This window comes from Eschrichtius robustus, chromosome X, assembly GCF_028021215.1.
Source record: "Eschrichtius robustus isolate mEscRob2 chromosome X, mEscRob2.pri, whole genome shotgun sequence".
NCBI lineage: Eukaryota > Metazoa > Chordata > Mammalia > Artiodactyla > Eschrichtiidae > Eschrichtius > Eschrichtius robustus.
The window spans coordinates 85,236,221-85,242,720 of NC_090845.1; the positions used below are offsets into that span (position 1 = coordinate 85,236,221).

The window sequence follows — 6,500 nt, forward strand, 5'->3', positions numbered from 1 at the left end:
TCTGGAAAATCCTTCTCAAGATCTTTTATCTTTATCAAAGAGGATTATTTCCACCTCCATCCCATAGCTCTTATGGGTGCTAGATAACACAGGCCTACTCAAATAGGCTTCAGATATTTGGAATCTAGGCAAACGGGGCCTTAATTATCATTCAGTGGGCTTGAATTTTACTCTACTAATTTTGAGTGAATGAAGAGCATTCAGGAAAACTCTTGCCTGTTTCATTTTTGTGGTTTTCTTCTGTTTCTCCTTTCTGTTTCTTGAGCCCTGCCTTTCTTTTTATAGCAGGCAAGAGATTCACTTAAAGTGAAGGAAGGGAATAGTGAGAGAGAGACTATTTCTGCCCCAATTTCAACTTCTGGGTTCAGCTATACTACCCTATGACCCACCACTTTAACACTAATTTATGCTTTAGCTTCTTAGTGGATAGCCAATTTGTAGCTCATCAAAATACTCTCTCCTCCTCCAAGACATAAACTCTACTATGAAGTTCTCAGCTACTAGTGGCTTAGAGGAGAAACTGCATTTCCCCCAAAATAGACTCTTGCATACTCAAAACTAAACAGTATACAAATGTCTTGCATTGAGTTCCTAATATTGGCAGAATATTTGTTCTCGTTGTTGTTCTAGATACACGTGTTTGGTGAGTGAGGGGCGACAGAGGTGGAGATGGTGCTGTACGCACCTGGTATAAACTTTCAAGCTGAACGCCACACAGAGAGAAAGTCCTAACAGGGCAGGCCGGGCAGCATTCTGGGGCCTATAACACTGGGTTGGGTAGCGAGTCTGCGGGAGTCTCATCCAGGGCTGGCGGCGTCCAGCCACCCTGGAGGCTCGCTGGCCGGAGGTCCTGGGCGGCACCGGCAGCGGCGCCTGGGCTCAGCACACATCATTCAGGGCTTTGCGGGCAAACTCGGGCAGGACAAAGGGTGCCCGATGTACATCAGAGTTGTAGTATTTCAGCTGCATCTGTTCCACCTGCTTCTGCGTCAGCTGCTGCACGGGCTCCAGGAAGTTGGTGCTTGGATTTTTGCTACACAGTATGAAGCCGGTTTGGCAGCTGGGGTAGGTGGGGATGGTGCAGTAAGCGTAGCCCACCACCGGGAAGAGTGATTTGCAGAACTGCCGCATCACCTTGATGAGGTCCAGGTGCAGCCACTGACACTCGCCCTGGCAGCAGAGGATGCCACCCTCCTTCAGGGCCATCTTCATGAGCCGGTAACAGGAATCCTTGAAGAGACTCTCAGCAGGGCCCAGGGGGTCTGAGGAGTCAGTGATAATGACAGCGAAAGCATCCTGGTTCTGTTTCATGAACTCAAAACCATTATCCACACGTAGGATGAGCTTTGAGCTCGAGTAGCCAACGGCCATGCCCGGCAGGAACTTCTTGGAGACTTGAACGACATCCTCGTCGATCTCGCACTGGACCACGGACTCCACGGAGGAATGCTTCACCACCTGCCGCAGGACACCCCCATCCCCGCCCCCGACGATCAGCACCTTGCGTGGATTGGGGTGGCTACAGAGGGGCAAGTTGGCTATCATCTCCTGGTAGGAGAACTCGTCCCTCTCTGTGCACTGGACGACGCCATCCAACACCAGCACGTTGCCGTAGCTCTTACTGCGGAAGACAAGGATATCCTGGTACCGCGAGCGCTGATGGTGTAGCAGCTGCTCCGCCTGCAGCGACAGGGCCTGGCCGGGCCATGGGCTGCACGTCTAGCGGAACCAGATGGCGGCGGGGCCGTCGGGGCCGGGCTCCATGGCTGGCAGGCTGGCGGGCGGGCGGACTCGAGGCCCGGGGAGCGGGATTCCGGCCCGGGACTGCAGGCAGCGCGGAGCCGCAGCACAACGGAACCAGCCCCACCCAGCGCCCGCGCCTCGCCCTAACCCCGCCCGCGCCCTACCACCGCCGGCGGGGCGGAGCCTGCCGGCAGGGGCGAAACCCGAAACCTCTTTGCAGAGGCCTTTGGTATCTCTTTATCTCCTACCCATTTCTTATCATTAACATTCTACCCCATGTCTCCAGATCACTGTGTCACTTCTGTATGGCATAATCCCCTCCCAGCACTTCTGGGAACATCCACTAGAGAGCACAAGATGTGCTGTGCCCACTTACCAAGCAAACACATTTAATACAAAATTATAAAAATGATATTTCATTACCAGAAAATACGCGTGTCCTAGAATAAAATTAGTTTTCACTCTGAAGGTGGAAAGCCTTGTGAACTTCCGTTCCGCATTGCATAGCTTGACAAACTCATAGCCAATGTCATGAAGACCAAATGGACCCAGGCCCATTTTGACCTGGACGGAGGAGTTTGCCAGGATTTAGGACTCTCAGTGTTAAAACTGGGAAAAAGTCTCCGGCAAACCAGTAGGTTTGATCACCTGAAGACCAACTAAAAGTACTGGATAGCGCTACTGTCAAGAAAATCAAAGGCTCTTATCTGCTTTCTGCTGGAATGTACCTTTCTCATTAAACTTGAAGTCACTGATGATTTCCTCTCTTACTATATAACATTGTTTCCTACCTGGTGCTACCACCTTCTCCACAAAGACAAAATTCTGTGTCCTCTAGTAATCTTGTTATTGTGGTTGCTGTTTTGACAAAAAAGATATGAATTTCTTTTGAAATTGTCACCTTAAAGACTCTCATGATTGATAGTTTCTGGCATCATGGTACCATAATTCCATTTCCCCCTTCATCTCACCAATGAAAGTAGCTTGGGTTTTGCTGACTACCTCATGACACTTGCACGCGCATTACATTTATCTTGCCATCACAATAACAGATATTGTTCCCATTTCCTGATGAGAAAATAGAGGGTAAGTGCAATCAGGTGACTGGCATTGGTTGTAGAACTAGTCACAGGATAAGCCTACTCCGCATCATGGCCTTGGCTTTCCATATTAATAATGATTCTCCTTTTTCTAGACTATCTGTCAAATATACCTAACACCTATAATCACAGAAGAAATGTGACCTAAAGCTTGTAGATTAAAAGATCTACTGGAAAATATTTTCTCAGCCCTGTCTTGTGTGTAGCTTAGATAGCTTCATGGTTGACTTTTCTAATTACTCTCATGAGACCATAAAATCCAACTCTCTGACAGAATGCTATTGAGTTGCTTTCTTTTATTTTTACCTTGAATATGCCGTTTGTGTTTTAAATGTTCATGGTAAACATTACTCAGACCGTATATTCCCATAATATTTCAAAAGAAAACCATATTCAAGAGCCTGAAAAATGAGACGGGGAGAAATAGCAGTCCTGAATTTTCATTTTACTCAAAGTACCCCTGATCAAAGATTGAATTTCAGGACACCAGACCAAATAATTTTTCTTCAAAATTGAAGTTAAAATCCTCTTTATTTTTTTTATCCTATTTGCCATGCAAGGAAAAAAATATATATGCCAGTAATCCATAATTCACTTTATTGGAAGAAATTTCTTGGGATTTATATTCTAGAAATGGCTATAGTCTGGCAATTCTAGAATCTATAATAAAGAAGTCATTTCAAAGGAATTTTCCAAATAAAACCTTTTCACTTTGAAAAATGGCTCTGCTTTAGTCAAATTCACATAATGAAGGGAAAATAAAAGCCTAAAGTTAATTCTGTAAGAGTATAGGAATACATGCAAGCTTTGATACAAATTAATGGCATGGAATCAAAACACAAACTTGAACAGTTTATCGGGCAGAATATCTGCAAAGTTAAAATATACACAGAGGCAGTAGTTATGAATGTGAAGAAAAATATCAAAACAAAGATCACTGAAAGACAGACTTATAGTTCAGCTTTAACTGCCTACAGGGAAGTTTTTATTTGAATTCGGTTCATCCTAGACAATTCCAAAATGGGAGTTCACTGAACCCTAACTTACAAAGAGAACTGACAGCCAGTCAGGTACATTTCACTCCAGTCAGTTAGAGCTGATGTTGCCTTCATGGATGTATGGTACTCCCAGGGATATGTCTGTCTGTCTATCTATACAGCTCACCCCAACTGTAGGGAAATGAGTATAAACAATATAGACTTCCAATCTACAGGTATAATGTATAAATGATTAACAACCTTAACCCCCTCAATTTTATTTCTTATATTGTAATACTTGTGTGGCTCAGATTTACATAACAGAACTATACAACGTTTGTTGTAAGAAACATGCATGTCCCTAACAATTCTCGTAATATGCCTCTTTATTTAACACTGTTGCTTTAAGATTTACAAACTATATGTTGTTCAAACTAGTATCCTATTAAACTGTAACTTTAAAAGTACAAAACATAACTTACCATAATTTATAAATCAATGATAACCATTTGTATGGACAGTGCTTGGTAAACTGAATAAGATAAATAGGTGTTTAAACATCTACCTTTACACCTCTGGTACTTTACGATCAGTTTAGGAGGGAATGATATCACAATCACTTGTGAAATAGTGTCATCAAATCATTAAAGCCATCAGGTTCTAACATTCCCAGAAAAATGGCCTTATTAAAATAGACTGATGAACTACATTGTATCATGAACCTGGGTAGCCCCATTCTACATTTAATTTAACATATCCAAAAATATCATAGAGCTGAAAAGACATTCAAATGAAATAAATATATACTTTCCATTTGATTATTATAGTAATCTATCACATTGAAATAATGCAGTGTGTCCTATCAAAGCAAGGTTCCTGCTATACTTCAAAGACTATAGCTGAGACAGTAAAATACCCTTCATGTTTCACATATATTTCCTATCATCCACTAGGAACATCTATTTTTATAGGTTTACTTATATCTTTGGGGTAGAAGAGAGCAAAGTGGTATTATTAAAGTTGTAAGATTGTAAGAAAAGATTTGATAATTTTAGCACAGTATTGAGAACTATTTATTGGTTCTTTTAAAAATTATATCTCTTCAACTGTTAATGATACATACTGAACTATTTATGGATGAAATATGATGAACTTGCTTTAAAATATTCCAGGCCAAAAAAAAAAAAAATGGGTGGGATAGATGAAGCAAGATTGGAAAGGTGTTAATAATCATGTAAATTGGGTGATAGTTACATGGAGTCGATTATATTATTCTACTTTTGTGTGTATGTGGAAATTTCTGTAATAAAATTTTTTAAATTATTATTATAATTCATCCTATCTTCATGGGACTTAACTCTAGTAAGTGTGATTTAGTGATGTATATGAACTTTATGTAAAAACACCATGTTTTATTCTTTTCTAAATCCAAACATGAAAAAAACTGACCTGTAAATGATATTCTACCACAAATACAGAACTGCTGAAAGTGTAAAATCAGCAAGATTTTGTGAGACCGATTCTTGAAGTGATTTAATTGATGCCTTTATGTCTCAAAAGTAGTAGGAGAAACAAAGGATCAAATTTAGGCATAGGTTCCCTGATATGAATCAATCAACTATTTAGTTAGAAACACACTAGAGGCTGTAAAACATACAATAAAATAGACAAGACATTGCCCCACCTGTCAAAAAGTTTCCAGATCAGCAGAAGAAACAACATTAGCACACACCAAACAGCAGATAGTTGAAAGCTGAAATGCATGGTCCAAGTAGTAATTATAAAGGAATTTATCAAAAGGAGAGTTTTGTGAAAGTCCCACATAAAAGATCAGAATTGAAACAATCGTTTTAAAATGGATAACATTTGGGGAAGCAGGATAAGGTATTATGTTGCATGTAGAGAGTTCAACACAAGCGAAAACATTAAAAGTCAGCATGGTATGTAGATATTAAAGAGAGCATGAACCCTAGAGCAAGGGACACATGTAAAGGAATAATAATAATGACAACAGTAATAATAATAATAGCAGACATTCTGTGCAAGGCACTATTAATAATACCCCAATTTTGCAAATGAGGGAACAGGCACAGAGAGATTAAAAAATGTGCCCGAGGTCATAGAGTTTATGTAATGATGGAGCAAGGTTTTGAACCCAGTCTAGTTTCAGGATATATGCGCTGACTCCCATGGCATACTACTCAGTAGGAAATAGGACTTGATAGGTAGTTTGGGAGCAGATAATAAAAGTCAGACAGAGGACTTTCCAATTGATGCTAACCATATTGGTGCCTGACAGGCAAATAACATGGGGACAGAATTGTGGCTGCACCATCCATTCATAGAGCTCATTTCTGATCCTAAAGCTGACTTCTCTCCCATCTTCACTTCAAATAACCACTACTTTTATGGACTGTGCAAAATTGTTCGGCCTAGAAGTTGAGAGCTAACTTTTGCTCTCTCAAGTCAAAGAATCATAAAAGCGTGGTACTAAGTTTAAGCAACTTGGCTGAAAGCACATAACTGTGTTGGATCAAAGAACGAAAAATCCAAAGACTCTTGGTCTGAACCCCAGACTTCACATACAAATGTACACTTCTTCTCTCAGAACTATAATTCCATAGGCTGAAACTAGAAGTGCATATAACTGGATCCCAGCCATTTGTCTCACATCTAATGA

At 40.9% G+C, this 6,500-nt stretch overlaps 1 pseudogene; it reads right to left on the reverse strand.

Moving 5' to 3' along the window:
* Positions 1–879: 879 nt before the first annotated feature.
* LOC137757383 (spermidine synthase pseudogene) lies at positions 880–1,764 on the reverse strand (annotated as a pseudogene).
* Positions 1,765–6,500: the final 4,736 nt, after the last annotated feature.